Source organism: Camellia sinensis, chromosome 2 (genome assembly GCF_055761805.1).
Source record: "Camellia sinensis isolate YWXY chromosome 2, ASM5576180v1, whole genome shotgun sequence".
In the NCBI taxonomy this organism is placed as follows: domain Eukaryota; kingdom Viridiplantae; phylum Streptophyta; class Magnoliopsida; order Ericales; family Theaceae; genus Camellia; species Camellia sinensis.
In genome coordinates, this window is record NC_138962.1 from 93,979,813 (window position 1) to 93,996,058 (window position 16,246).

The 16,246-nt window shown below is 38.9% G+C and overlaps 1 long non-coding RNA gene across 1 annotated transcript; it reads right to left on the reverse strand.

Moving 5' to 3' along the window:
* Window positions 1-14,769: 14,769 nt before the first annotated feature.
* LOC114269361 (uncharacterized) lies at window positions 14,770-15,884 on the reverse strand. Its single transcript, XR_003631592.2, has 2 exons — window positions 15,837-15,884; window positions 14,770-15,104 (listed from the first exon to the last, which is right to left on the reverse strand). It is a non-coding gene; the product is annotated as an uncharacterized LOC114269361 (long non-coding RNA).
* Between the last annotated feature and the right edge of the window lie 362 nt (window positions 15,885-16,246).

Genomic DNA, 16,246 nt, shown 5'->3' on the forward strand with positions numbered 1-16,246 from the left:
CCCTGTCGGGTTCATCACTCAACCACCCAGAGTTATCCGTCAACCCATTCAAATCGAACCAGTCAATCTACACATCCCCTTGGTCTTGTTCATTGAAGAACTGTAGGTTGTCTAGGTCTTCCTCAAGCTCCGCCAGATCATCCAAATCTTGACTCAGGCCATCCTCCCTAATCACATTAACCTCTACTATAGTTGGCAATACCACTTATGGCTTGTCTTGATCAATTGGCACAATGTAGCAGCACGGATCATACTCCTTCTCAAACAAGTCCTCAGAGCACTCAAGCAGCGAACTCGTACACTCCTCTAAGGCCAGCCTCCCCTCTATGCCAATTGTCACCACCACAGGTTTAGGTTGTAGTGTAAACGTGTCCATCATGCACAAATATGTGCTTTCAAGAATGAACAACGTCAGTTTGGATAGGTGGGAAGGGGTGATATATACACTGGGGTCATAGGGGATGGCCAGTGTATTGATTAGGTTTAGATTGTAAGGTGGAGAAACTTGATTGTGGACCGACAGAGCGTTAGTAGTTACATTTGGCTTTTGGGGTGCTGCGATCACCTTATTGTCGATGAGGTCTTGAATCTCATGATGCAGCCTAAAGCATTGGTCAGTGTCGTGACCGTGCTGCTAGTGAAATGCACAGTACTTGGCTGAGTTGTGTTTTGATGGGAGAGGATCGGATAGTGGGCGAGACTTTAATGGTTTGAGGTGCCCCTTTTTGATCAACACCCTCATGGCTTAGGATAAAGGCATGTAGAGTGAGGTAAAGGTCCTCTGGGATCGGGTCGGGTTGTTTGAAGTTTGTGGGGTTGTGCTGGCAAAGGGATTGACGGTCTTGGTTGTGGTGTTGATAACACTCACATCCAACGGCCGCGCAGCTGTGCTACCACTGGTGGTTACATTGGAACTGTGCACAAAAGGCCTTTTGGCCTACTCTTTCTCATCAGTTATCTGCCCTGTTTCATGGCGTCTTCAATCTGAACACTCATCTCATGGAGCTTGGTGAATGTGAACAAAGGTAGGACGATCATCTTTTACAACAATTTCCTGTGCAGATTGCGGACTACCATCCTTATCTGATCTTTCTCTAAAAGTCGTGTGGTCATCATTGAAGCTTTGGCCCTCCACCTCGTCACGAATTCTGAAAAGCCCTCCTTTGGTTCCTGGTGCGTTGCCTCGAGATCACGAGTTGTGACCTCGATTTATGTGTTGTAGGAGTACTGTGCAATAAAGGCCTCAGCCATTTCTTTCAAACTCTACTTCACAGAATCCTCCAACTTCGCACACCATATGGTGGCTATACTAGACAAGGTCCGGCCAAAGAGTGAGAGCTTCTGCAATCTGGTTAGGCTCATCGACCGCAAAATGTCTGAAAACAGTCGAAGATGAACCATGGGGTCTCCGGAACCATCGAATCCATCGATATGCGGTATTTTGAACCAATCTGGCAATGTCACCGTAGAATCAGTACACCTGTCTTCTATGTCGGGAATAGAATTCACACCCTACGCTCTCTTGAAGAACTTCTCCAACTTGCTAATCTTAAGCACGGTCGGGTCAACCTCAAATTCAAATGGAGCCTCGGTTTGATACACAGGAACTTTAGAGGCTTGTGGAGGCATCAACTCTACCAAATTGCCCTGATTCTCTTGGACATTAGCAGTATGGGTAGTGGCTCTAGGTGCTGGGATACCCGTAGGAGGTGCATGAGAAACGGAAGCCGTTACCAGCTGTGGCTGTTGTTGTTGCAACCTATTTATGACCTCAGCCTGACATGCTGTGACCTTGGCTTGATGAGCAGCGTCTTGCTGCATGGTTTCAATTGTTTGCTGAAGATGGTAGATCAAGTCCTCCATGCTGACTGGGGGATATTATGCCATCGGAATGGGCGAGTGATCTCGTACTGGACTAAATATAGAAGACTGAGCCTGACTAGATGCAGGTGATTGTTGGACTAATGAATTGTGCCTAACTCTTCTCCATCTAGTAACCGGTGGGAGCAAAGCAAACACAGGTTGTCCCTTAACAAGATCTTCGGATCTATAAAGCCTCTTAACATGGGTCCAGAGTGCTTGGGGGATATCCGAATTGTCCGAAGCGATGATGTTATACTACCTAGAAAAAAGAAATAAAGCAAAAAGAAAGCAGTAATCAGAAACTACACAGCACCTCAGCTCAGATGTTAACAGCACACAGATGTAATCTAAGCTGTAGGACTGCACTCAACGCTGAATTCTGCCCCCAAAACTAATACCCAGCTTGTAACTAATACGCACGTTCCTGTACAGTTTCACTATAAAGCACATACCAGTTAAGTTAGAGCCAAAACACCCGCGGTTCTGAATCTAATCTCACAAGTGTAATGTTAAATAGATAATCACTAAAGAGTCTAAATCTGGCAAATCTTTTGGAAAACCGATTTTGAATCAAATTGCCAAAATTAGACTATTTTGCCAGATACAGAGTCGCCACCTAAATATTTTTGGAAAATTTAGGAAACCCATGACTCATGCCAAAGCCACGTGTTCGTCATCACCAAGATTGTCTCAGCTCAGGAACTTAGGTACAAGAGGAGAAGGTCATGAATTGAGTACTTGTAGACCGCCCGAGAGCTCCTGGCTCAGCACGCGAGGGGGCGAATCGTTCATTCTTAAGCTACTACAGTTTGAACTCGTGTCACGATTCTAAATCTAATCTCGCAAAGTGCAATGCAAGGCTGATAAATCACCAAAGAGTCCAAATCCGGCAAATCGTTTTGGAAAACTGACTTTTATAAAGAAGTGCCAAACATGGACTGCTTTGCCAGATACAGAGTCGCCACCTAAATATTTTATTTAGGGAAAATTTAGGAAACCCTGACTCGTGCCTAAGGCCACGTGTCCGTCATCACCAAAGTTGCCTCGGCTCGGGAACTTGGGTACGAGAGGGGAAGGTCATGCAATGAGCACCCCCACTCGCCCAATCAAAGAACGGCCTTTACTAACATGATATATTATTTTTGAAAACACATTTGTTCTTATTCCGGTTATTAATCTAGAATTACTATGTGATGCGCACAGCATACAAGTATAGACTAGATCACCTAAGTTGGAACAAAACATTTCATGTTTATTTGTTTGAAAACAGTTTGGAAATGCTACTCGCAAGTAGGCTAAGTCGCGGATTTTGCCACCCTCAAGTGGGCTTTAGAAAGCATGATTTTGCCACTCTCAAGTGGGCTTAAAACACACATTTTGATGAATTGTTCCAATTCAAGCAATCCAACCTTCACCCACAGGCATTCAAGCAGTTAATCACTTAAGCAGTTAGCCTCATGGCAAGCATGCTAAAATGGCAACATACACATCTCATGCAGTATGCTAAAGCGTAAACACTCACAGTGTACTCCTAGCCAAAACAGAGAACTAGTTAGAAATCATGCATGATCCTAGTTCATGTTAAGATGGCTAATGCAACACATGCAAAAATGCAACTCAGATAGGCTCGGCTATTCTAAGAAGTCATGTGAATGCAACTTGATAACATGCTGTTGAACACGTATTCAAGTAAATGTATTGAAATACAATGCAGTTAGTATGATGCGCCGAGCCCGGTGCATGCAATACAGATGAATGAATGCAAACATGCGAGCATAAGAATGCTAATTGAAACATACCCTAAAACTAACCATCAAAAACAGGTAAGTAAAAGGGAGAAAAAAATGGAGGTTGGAAGACATGCATCACACACACGCACGCTAAGCTAACTAGCTAATCTAAGCTAATTAAACTAATTATTACAAGCCAGCTAATTAAACTAATTATTATAAGCCAACTAATTAACTAATCCTAGTTAACTAGTTATGAAGCTAATTAACTAACAAGTTAACTAACTAGTTATTATAACACAAATTAAATAGCTAAACGCATTAATTAATTAAGTACAAAACCAAAGCATAAGCTAGCTAAGGAAAGCGACTAAGTAAAGCAAATAGAAGGGGCCTCGGAGCGAGAAGCGCATGCATGCTTGGTCGCCTTGCTCGGAAATCCACAGTGATGCCCCAACTTGTCTCTATTTTCATTTGACCTCAGAACACTGCACAAAGCTCCACAAAGCTTCAACTCCATCAGGGGAACCTGTAGGAACATGGCCGACTACTTTCTAGAGTTGTCAACCACCTGCCGACCACCTACCATTGCTACAGACCAGAAAAAGTGGTCGGCCAGCTAGTTTTCCTGGTCGGCCGACCAGTTTTTGCTGCACTTCTCCAGTTAGCTGCAACAGAGAGCAAGAAAGGGCATGGCAATGTATTTGCAAGATATGTGTGCACAACCACCCTCCCTATCATTTCATGATCTCAAGGGAGTGTAGTTCTTGACCCTTGGGCCACCAATCACGTATCTCGATACATGATGGCCGAGAAGCCAAGATTGCACGAATCAATGTGAATGAATGCACAAACAACACATAAATGCCTTGACCTCTATCATGCTTGATCAAGAGGGTCGGCGACCGAGAATTGAGGCGCGTTTCATCACTTCAAGTATGAAACGTCCCTCGTTTCTCGTGTTTGGACTAACACCTAATCCAAACAAAATGCAATGCAACTCATGCAAGCAAACAACAACATGGCATACTCAATGCAAATAACGACATAGCATACACAATGCAATGTAAGATGGCATACTCAATGCAATGAACAACATGGCATACTCAATGCAATGTAACATAGCATACATAATGCAAACAACATGAAAACCAACATGTTCAATGGACTTAAACCAAAAATGGACAGGCCTCAGTCATGCCCAAATCAGTGGCCATAACACCAAAACCAAGGCACCAAAAGGCAAGACATGCATGCACATGCATTGGCCTATCAACTAGGCCTAAGAGCACAACTCTTAAGAGTGCTCAAGGAGTGACAAACATGGAAGTGTGACAACACTACATGCTCTCAAATTAGGTATGAAATGATGCCAAATCATTCAAACAATACAAGCATAGCATGCTAGGGTCCTTAAGGCATAAAGCTAACAAAGAGGACTACAAAGGGGGCATGCAATACATAGCATAAATGAATGAACCAAGCATGGACAGACCTCAAATAGGTCAAGACAATGACCAAAACATGTTAGGATGGGGGCTCAAATGCCTAGGCATGCAAGCATACAAGCTAGGCCATAAGCTAGGCAACAATGCACAACCCTCAAAGGCATTCAAAGCATGAAATAAGTGGGAACATAGCAATGCTATAAGCTCTGAAATATCATGATAAATGATGCCAAATCATACACACGATGCAAATGATGCATGCTATGGTGCTCAAAACTCAAAGCTAGCATGGGCACTTGCACTATAGCTATACAAAACATGAAGAATATGGTCGAGGCAACCCAAAATAGTCCTAGAACATGTCAAAATGAGTCTAAAACATGCATGTAAAGAAGCCAAAACAAGCTAGCATGAAGGGCATAAGGCATGATGCATACAAGGCCAAAATGAAGGATTACACTACACCTATCAAGAACAAGCATGAGATGACTTAATCCACAAAAATCAGAGTTATATCAAAATAACCCCAAAAACACACTGAAATGGTAGCTTGCAAGCTTAGGCATGAAGGCATACACAATGGCTCATGTTTAAGTCATAAAGGACCAACCCTTCAAAGCATGGAATAAGTGAAAGATGTGAGTGTATGACCATGAAGCATGCACTGAAATCTCATAAGAAATGATGCTAAATCATTCAAATAGGCCAAGCAATACATGCTAATGGACTCAATACACAAAGCTAACAAGCTAAAATGCACTATAGCTATACAAAGCATGGCATGCATGACCAAAACACCACAAATCAGAGCTAGAGCATGCTAAAATATGGATAAAAGCTTCTTGAAGTTAAGCCAAAATCATGCTAGAATGATGGTCTAAACACATGATGCATGTTAAGCTAATTTGTGGGATTGCGCTACAAGTGCAAGGAGCACGCAAGGGGCTATCAAACCAACCCAAAATAGATCTAAGGCATGTTAAAAAAACACCAAAAACCTACTGAGAACAAGCTAGAAAGACATGCTACTTCATGAGGCATGCAAGACTAGTTTGTAAAATTTATACTACAAGTGCATAAGTCATGCAAGGAATGAAAAAACCAAGTCAAAACAGTGGTATGCCATTTCAAAATAACCCCAAACACATGCTAAGATGGAGCCAACATAAGCTTAACAAACATGCTCAAACATGAGGCAAATGAAGCAAGCATACGAAACACAAGAAGAGGGGATGACCCTCTCCTATTTGGGACCTCAAAACACCATTTCTACCATTGAAATTCCTCTGAGTTTCAGTGATGAGAAGGCCAAAACAAGGTGGTCCCAATAGCTTAAAAGGATGGTACAAAACAAATCCAAACAAGGCACAAGAGGGGGTAGACTACCCCCAACACAAAAGAGGCCTTAAACAAACATGTTAAGGACTGAAAAATAGAACTTTTTGTAGTTTAAAGTTAGGTCTAAAACAACATGCAAGTAGGGCCAAAAGCTTAAGAAAAAATAAGGGTTTAAGAGGTTAGTTTCTCACCCTTGTAGAACAACTCTAGAGCAACAACCCCAGCAGCTTTTCTGACCAAAACCAGTCCAAAAACACCAAAAACAACCTCAAGATGCCTCAGCTCCAAGAGTATGGTGTTTCACTATGTGTTTGTGTGCAAAAGTGTGAAGAATAGTCACTTTTGAGCACAAATATGAAGTGAAATGAAGAAGTATAGAGATAGAAGTGTATGTATAGCTTCTAAGCAAAAATCTAAACCTGGAGAAGGGAGAGAGGGCCTCCCTTTTATAGAAAAACAATCAACAAGCTTGTTGAGGAAGCTAAGAGCTCCAAGCCATCCCTCTATACACGTGTATGGAGGATGGTTTCTATGCTCACCAGCTGGCATAGCTGGCAAGAAAAGATCTTCAGGAATCTGCTAAAAAGTGGCCGACCAGTTGAAGTGGTCGGCCAGTGGCTTCCAAGGCCAAAAAGTGATTGGCCAGTGTTCAAATTGAAGCCCCAGAAGTTAGCTTTCCAATGGCGCCAGCCTTGCATCAAAATTCCAACTGTGCAAAAAGTTTTGCCTGTTTTGGTGAAGCCGCGCAGTTTCGATCCAACTAAATTGATACCCTACTTCAACCAACCAGATCTCCCTCATCCGGACTTGGCTTTAGGAGATTCTTAAGTGAAAAATGAATCCCCAGAAGTAAGCTTTCTAATGGTGGTGGCCTCATAGCTGAAATCCAAGTATTCAAAAGGATAGGCCCGATTTAGCGAGGACTGCTCGATTAAAAAAACAGCTGGCCGACCAGAAAACTGGCTGGCAGGGAGGAAAAGTGGTCTCCAAGGGGAAGAACTGATCTCCCACCCTTATTCCACCCTCCAAGCAAGGAAAACAAGGTATGTACCAAAAACAAACCAAAAAGGATGCAAGACAAGGCACGTAGTCGGGTGCCTCGAAGACTAGTCTACGAGCACCAAAAGTGGTCTACGACCACAAAAGTGGTTTACGACCAAAAAAAGTGGTCTACAAGACCACAGTGTCCCTCTAGGCAGAGGTAACAAGGCATGGTTCAAAAACCAAGCCAAGAGGAGAACGTTAAGTGGTCCCGAGACAAGGCGCGCGGCCGAAGTCTCCGGAAACCGAAAACTAGTCTCCAAGAGGGAGAAGTGGTCTACGACCACAAAAAGTGGTCTACGGACCTCTCTCTCCCCTCCAGGCAAGGAAAACAAAGCATGGTCCACAAACCAAGCCAAAACACAAAGAGTTTAGAGGCCCGGAGGTAAGGTACTCGGCCGAAAACTACGAAAACTAGAAATGAGCACAAACATGCGCGATCACCGAGTGCTCAAACAATGACGTCTGAGTCTTAAGGTCGGTCAAAAATGGGGTGTCTACAGTACTCTCGCTTGCCTGATCAAAGATCGGCCTCTATTAATCATGATATGAATCTTATGTACATCATATGTTCTTGTTCTAGTTATTAGGCTAGCATTACTATGTGATGCGCACCAAACAAGTATAGACTACCTCGCAAGAATTGGAACAATTGAGTCATGTTCGTTTTGAAAATTATTTCGAAATATGTACCACTTGAAAAAGTGATTGCATATGAACGTTGCTCAAATTATTCCAATTCAAGCAACTAGCCTTCATCCACAGACATTTAAGCAGTTTATCAATTAAGCACTTAGCCTCATGTTAAGCATGCTAGGCATGGCAACAATCACACACATGCGATATGCTAAAGCGAGTAAAAGGCTCATCTAGTACTCCAAGCCAAAATAAACAAAAGAGTTAGAAAAAAAAAATGCATGATCCTAACTTATGCAAGATGACTAATGCAACACATGTGATATGCAATTACTAGGCTCGGCTACTAATATGGCATATGAAGCAATTTAAATATTATGTGGTCTAAGCACGTATTCAAAGAAGTATTGAACTAACAATGAAGTTAGAATGATGAACTGAGCCATGGTGCATGCAATACAAATGGATGCAAACATGGAGAATGCTAATTGAAACGTGATGTTCCTAAACTAACCATCATAAGCAGTTAAATAAAAGGGAGAAAGACGTGGGGTTGGAAGACATACACATTATTACATTGCGCTCTCACGAAGGAGAGTCTGAATGAATAAACTAAGCTAATTAACTAACTAATTAGAGCTAAAGCTAATTAAGCTAACTATTACAAACCAAAACGAATAAACTAGCTAAGCTACTTAACTAGTTATTACAACACTTGAATTAACTAACTAGTTAACTAACTAATTAAATAATTACAATGCAAGTGCAATTAAAATAAGTAATTAAACTAAACAACTAACTACCATGCCTCGAGAAACGAGGGATGTGCATGCGCATGCTCAGTTTTCACTCGAAAAGACCACCGTTTTGCTTCTGAATGCCTCTGTTTGCACAGTTGAACAACAACACTGTTGCCCACTTCCAGAACAACTCTGCTCCACCTTACCAACACACTGCTCAATTTTGCATCAATGGTTGGCCGGCCAGTGATGAAGGTTGCCAGCCACCGGTGATGGCCGGTCGGCCACCTACCAGCCATGAAAAGTGGCCTGCCGGCCACTACTGCGCAGGTTCATCTTGCTGCAACAGAGGACAAACAGAGCATATACAGGGTATTTCAAGGGTTTGTTTGCACAACTCACCCTCATTTTCATGAGCAAATCAAAGGAGTAGCAAGTTCGGTTCACCAAGCATCAATGGATGCAATTTCATTGCATGATGGCTTGTGAAACCCAGTGTGCTAGTTCAATAAATGCAAAACAAGACACAAACCTCCTCCATTTCATGAATGATCAAGAGAAGTGGTGACCTTAGAACCTTGAATCATTTCATCACTAATGAGTATGAAATGGTTCAAGTTTCCATATGTTCAATTAACGTCCGATTGAACACAACCAAATTATTATCTTGCTCACTTTTAATTCCTAGTTTTAGTTATTCCATTTTAGTTACATTTCCATCCTTTAATTCAATTAAGTCCAAGGCGTGAGTTTAAGTCCTCTAATGGAAAAAGGACTCAAACCAAAAGTTGTTGTAGGCATGAAAGAGACATCATACCGTTGGTAATGAACCCCCTAAGGAATTAAATCATTAAGCATGACACATCAATCTCATGCTTCAAACAAACAAATAGTTTAAACCACTTTCAAAGTAAAACAAAAAGCCAAGAAAGGAGAGAGGTTGCAGAGATGATTAAGTGCTGAAAATGAGTGAGAAAAGCATGAATAAATGCTATCAACTCAAACAAAATGGTTTCTAAGGCCTAGAACACCAAGCTCATGAAGACTATTACACTATAAGCATGTAAAACAAAGCTCAAATGCAACTAACAGCCCAAAACATGGCTAAAATAGTCTAAAGTAAGTCCTAAAATATGCTGGACTTGAGCTAAAAATAACTAGATTAACATCCTTAAACATGGCACAAACTAGGCTAGTAAGCAAAACACAAGGAGGGGAGGCTAACCCCTCCAAATTTGGGCTTCAAAACATGATTTTAGCCACTGAAAAAGCTCTGAAAATCAGTGTTTAAAAGCTTGGAAAAAGATAGTAAAAGGGTGGGAAACACAAGGGCAAAGGCCTCCAAAACAAGATATAAAGAAGGGCTATCAACCCCTCAACCTTTAATAGCCTTAAACCTAAGCTTTAGCCCAAAAAACACAGAGTTTTGACACACTACAACATTTTCTTAGTTTAGTGACATTTGAAAGTGCTACAAAACTATTCTTCTAATGACATTTTTTGGTCTTGTGGCATTTTGAACATTTGCCACTTCTATCGGTGCCACGGTAACTACTTGCAAGTGCCACTGCACCATCATAGCTGAAAACTTTCAATAACATTTTAATGTCATGGTAGATATTATTTGTGGCACTATCAAGCGCCATTAAAAAAATAGTTAGTGACACTTGTAAGTGTCATTACACCATCAAGACTAAAACCTTTCAGTGACACTTTAATGTCATGGTAGGCACTATTCGTGACGCTATCAAGTGCTATTCATGACGATAATTCATTGTAGAACAATTTGATCCGCTCTTGCGGAGACTCGAACCGCCAACCTTCCGCACCATAAACCTTATACACTACACTCTTCCCACTACACCTCTATACCACCACATGATTATATATGCAACATGTATTATTTATATAGTACATACATCCATATTAATATAAATTTATATGTATAAACATAATTATTTTATTGAACATAATTTATGTAAAATAAACTATTTACTACCAAAATAAAATAAAAAAAAGACCACTTTTGGCGACTAAAAATATTTTTTAGTCGCCAATTCTATACTTTTGGCTACTAATTGTTTTTTAGTTGCTAAAAAACTTAACTTTTGTCGATCAAAATCGGATTTGGTCGCCGAAGATGCACTTTCAGCTACCAAAATTTTGGGCACCAAAAAATTTTATTCCCGCCTTAGGATTTTAGTTCTCCCACACTAAAAATGACCACTTTTGGCGACTAAACTTATTTTTTAGTCGCCAATTGTAGACTTTTGGCTAATAAAATTTTTTTTGGCACCAAAAGACTTTACTTTTGGCTACTAAAATTTTTTTAGTCGGTAAAACCCATATAATCAGCGACCAAACTTATTTTTAGTCGCCAATTGTGGACTTTTGGCTACTAAATTTTTTTAGTCACCAAAAAGCTTTACTTTGGGCTACTAAAAATTTTTTAGTCACTAAAACCCATATAATCAACGACCAAACTTAGTTTTAGTCGCGAAAAAGCTTTACTTTTGGCAACTAATGCTGTTTTAGTTGCTGAAAGCTATACTTTCAGCGACCAAATTTTTTTGGTCAGGAAATTTAGTCGCCGAATATGCTTTTTCTTGTAGTGTATATTGAGTTTAATTCATTTATTTTTAATCATTTACTGTATTTTAAAAATTTAGAAAATATATTGGCATTTTTTGTTTTTTCAAAAATGTCATTATAAGCTTGGAAAGTTTTTGGCTTAGTGGCATTTCTCAAAATGCTATAAAATATTTGTTTATGACACTTTTCACCTAAGTGCCATAAAAAGTAATTTGCACCTACCTAGTGTTCTGACATTTTTTAAAAAATGCCATTGCAACTAAAGTTTAGTGGCATCTGTTGGTAAATGTCACGAACATAATTTTTTGTGTCATTATTTTATAAAATGTCATAAAATTGATGTGACATTTCTTTATTGAAATGCCACTAGAGCCTTATATGTTTTGTGGTTCTATGGCATTTTTCTAAAACATTTAATGCCAATTTTTATTTTTGTGGCATTTTCTAAAAACATGCTACTAGTGTAGTGTCACTAAAGTGTAAATTTGTTGTAGTGACATTTTTGTTGTAGTGAAGTGACACTTTTTTTAATTGAAATGCCACTAGAGCCTTGTATGTTTGTGGCTCTATGACATTTTTCTAAAAAATACTACCAAATATTCTTTTTGTGACATTTTTTAAGAACATGCCACTAGTATGGTGTGTCACTAAAATATGTTTTTGTTGTAGTGTTGTGACACTTATTCATTGAAATGTCACTAGAGCCTTTTATGTTTGTCGTTTTGTGCCATTTTTCAAAAACGTGCCACTAAATATCATTTTTGTGGCATTTTCTAAAAATATGCCACTAGTGTAGTGCCACTAAAGTATGTTTTTGTTGTAGTTTTGTGACACTTGTTCATTGAAATGTCACTAGAGCCTTTTATGTTTGTCGTTTTGTGGCATTTTTCAAAAACGTGCCACTAAATATCATTTTTTGTGGCATTTTCTAAAAATATGCCACTAGTGTAGTGCCACTAAAGTATGTTTTTGTTGTAGTGACAGCCCAAAACAATGGGAAAACAGTAGGAAAGTAGTAGAGAAAGCAAGCAAATAGGTAAAGCCTTATATCTCTTGAAGAGAAGAAGCAATTCAAGCAACAAAACCAAGCAAATAACACTCTCAAGAGCTCAAACCAAGCTCAAGAATACCTCAGCTCAAAGATGAGAAGATTTGGTTAAGGGTGTATAGGCAATGGTTGAAGATTTGTAGGCAAAAGTGTAGAAATTTGGTAGAAAGAGAAAAAATTTTGATCTCAAAATTTTCTAACCTTCAAACATAAGAGAGGGGCCTCCTATATATAGAAAATATGAAATTCTCTCAAGCATATCCAGCCCTACACGTGGGTGTAGATGGGTGCAGCTGTGCAAACAGCTGGCACAGCTGGCATAAAATATCTGCAAAAGACATTGGTGGTCAGCCGACCATCACTGGTGGCCAACAAGCCACATCAGTGGCCGGCAGCCCAGAAGTGATGGTCGGCAGCCTCAAAAGGTGGCCGGCGGGCCACCATAAGCTGCAGGCTTGAAAGACCAAGAGTTGGTCCAAGAATGAAGTAACAGGGGTGTAGGGCTTGAAAGGCTCAAAGCTATGGCATTCCGCTGAGGACTTTGAGCACTTGGCAAGCATATAAACTCATCATCGGGTGTGCACGCAATGGTGTCCGAGTCGTAAGGACCATTAAAAATGGGGCGTCTACACGTTTCTCTTGCGTTACGATTGCAATTTACAAAAACCATCAACATGAATTTACTTTGTCCTTTTAAGTGAGAGCTTCTAAAATTTTTATTTCACAAAATAGAAATTGAACATAATTTAAAACCCTTATCAAAACCATGAGAGTTTTAGTGAAGAGATAAATACAAATTTCACAATCAAAAAGTTAACCCAACATTTCCATGGAGCAGAGTCAGAAAAAATAAATAAATAAATAAAAATAATTCATGTTCGCAAAAAAAAAAAAATAATTCATGATGTTCCTTACAATCCAAAAAAAATTAATTTTGGCCAAAGAATTAATTCATGTTAATTCGGTATTGTTCCTTCATGTTCAAAGGGTTAATTTTTAAATCCCAAATAAAATTAAAAATTTAAATCTGACTTTGTCAAAGGGTTGCACAAAGATAGAAAGAGGAATTCATGTTCCCAAATAATTTTTTTTTTTTTTTTTGTTGGCATCGTTTCATCAATTTGGAAAGATAGAAACAGGAATTCCAGATTTCACAAAAAAAAACAAAAACAAACAAAAAAAAAATGACCCTCAGCTGCACAAAGATTATCAGAATTTGTGAAAGGGTTATCAGGACCTTAATTTAGGACACAAAAAAAAAAAAAAAAAAAAAAAAATCGCGAGATGGTGAAAAAAAAAACAGAATTTACATAACCTCATTTACAAAAAATTCACAAGTCCAAAAAAAGAAATTAACTCATGTTGGCAAAAATAAAATTAATTCATGTTGTTCCTTACAATCCAAACAAAATTAATTTTGGCCCAAAAATTAATTCATGTTAATTTAGTGTTGTTCCTTCATGTTCAAAGGATTAATTTTTAAATCCCAAATAAAAATTTAAATTTTAATCTACCTTTGTGAAAGGATTCATCTGCTTTTGTGTGTTCATCGTGTCATCAATTTGGCAAGATAGAAATAGGAATTCGAGATTTCACCAAAAAAAATAATAATAAATATGAACCTCAGTTGCACAAAGATTATTAGAATTTGTGAAAGGGTTATCAGAACCTCAATTTAACAAAAAAAAAAAAATTCACGCAATGGTGAAAAAAAAAACTAATTCATGTTGTTCCTTACAATCCAAACAAAATTAATTTTGGCCCAAAAATTAATTCATGTTAATTCAGTGTTGTTCCTTTATGTTCAAAGGGTTAATTTTTAAATCCCAAATAAAAATTTAAATTTAAATAAGAACTTCAGCTTCACACCAAAAAATAAATAAATAAATAAATAAAGGAGAATCAGTTATAAAGATTATCATAATTTGTAGTTTAAAACCAAAAAAACAGGTCAGTTTTTTGCCTAATTTCCATGACAGAGCAATGGGTTTCCCACATGCCAAACAAAAAATAAACATACAAAAAAATTAGAGGAAAATTTTTAAGCACCCACAACAATGGCTTTCACAAATGAACCCACCAGATCAGGTTGAAGAAGACGAATTTACACACAAAAAAAAAAAACAAAAACAAAACATAAAAGCAATCAGTACCTCACGATCGGTGGTGTTTCAGACGGTGAGTTCTTCTTCGACGCCACAGATGTGCTATCAAGCCCCAAACTCGCCCCTAAAAGTTTGGACATGACCCATTCGAAAACGGTCTCAAAACTCAATAATTATTTACTATGGGGTGAGAACGGAAGCAATTAACAACATAAAATAACATAAAACAACATAAAACAACATCCATTGAGCTATTACTTATATACCAGGATCACAAACATTTTGTCAGACAGTCCAACGCATGATAAATATGCACATAAGAGGCGATTATATACAAACAGATATAGATATAGTCCCATCCTCGAAACCGGGGTAAAACCAAAAGATCGAAAAAGCAGGTTATAGATAATTTAGCATTTGACAAAAGACTAGTGGCCAAAGCTATGGGTTATGAAATGACTTCCACAAAAATGCATAAGCTTCATTAAACTGCTTGGACACAGTGTAGTTGACAAAAGGAAAGCAGCTAAAGCTGGACTAAGACCGACCTCCGGGTTGATTACCTACAGAGACAGACATAACACGGAGTGAGCAAGGCTCAGTGAATAACAGTACGTAGAGAAATCAAATGAATAAACTTAAATTATAACATATATAGGTGCATAGACCACATGTATAATCTTAAACTGTATACATTTCCATAACGGCCTTAGGCCCAACATATCATACAGAATGGCCTCGGGCCCAACATATCAACAGCTATCCAGAACAGTATGGGAAAAATGGAACATCGACATGTACCACCTCCCTTGGCCATAGGCCATGAATCATATTTTGTTCAATCACATTACGGTCGGTGAGACATTAGTATGTCCTCACCTTTCTCCTCTTAAAGTCTGTCCACACTCGGTAATTCATAACTGAACGACCTCGGGCCCATCTTTGGTAGAACAGAATGATCTCAAGTTCACAAGGATATCATAATTCATATTGCGCATAATTTTCTAATTGTTTGTTACAAGTTGACATAGTTAACTCACAAATAGCAAAACGTTAATAATAACTATTAACAGTAATTGAAATATACCACTACAGTACTATTACTCACAGTGCAGTGGTGGAGCAACAGTCCCTTTCGGTGTATAACCTACATACATGCACTCACAAATTAATCCCTTTTCCTTTTTAATCAATATCTGATTCGTTCAGTCTCTAATAAATTTATAAGCATTTTAAAAGCGTCAAATACAGATTTTAGCAATCCCAGAGGGTCAAACAAGGGAAACGGAGCATACAGAATTTTTCCACATGGGCTGCTTGTGCGGTGGCCCTTCGCCGCACGTGTGCCCCGCACGTGCATTTATTCCAGTAGCTTTAGTTCGAGATCCCCTATTTTCTGCACATGCGGCAATGCTTCCCCGCAAGTGCGGTCGCTGCCTCTGTTTTAAGCAGTCCGAATTAGGGCACAAATTCATCAAATTCAACACATCTTAAGGGAAGAAGTGGGAAAACCAACACAATATAATGGTATAACATCATCATAATCATGGATTACAAGTCATAGCACCATCATAAACATAAATCATAAGTTTAATGAGACCATAATCTAGCTCCTTCATTTGAGATATGAATAATAAATATGTTTAACCATGTGAGTTCAACATGAAAAACGAAGGAATGAGATGTAATTCCTCCCTATAACTCA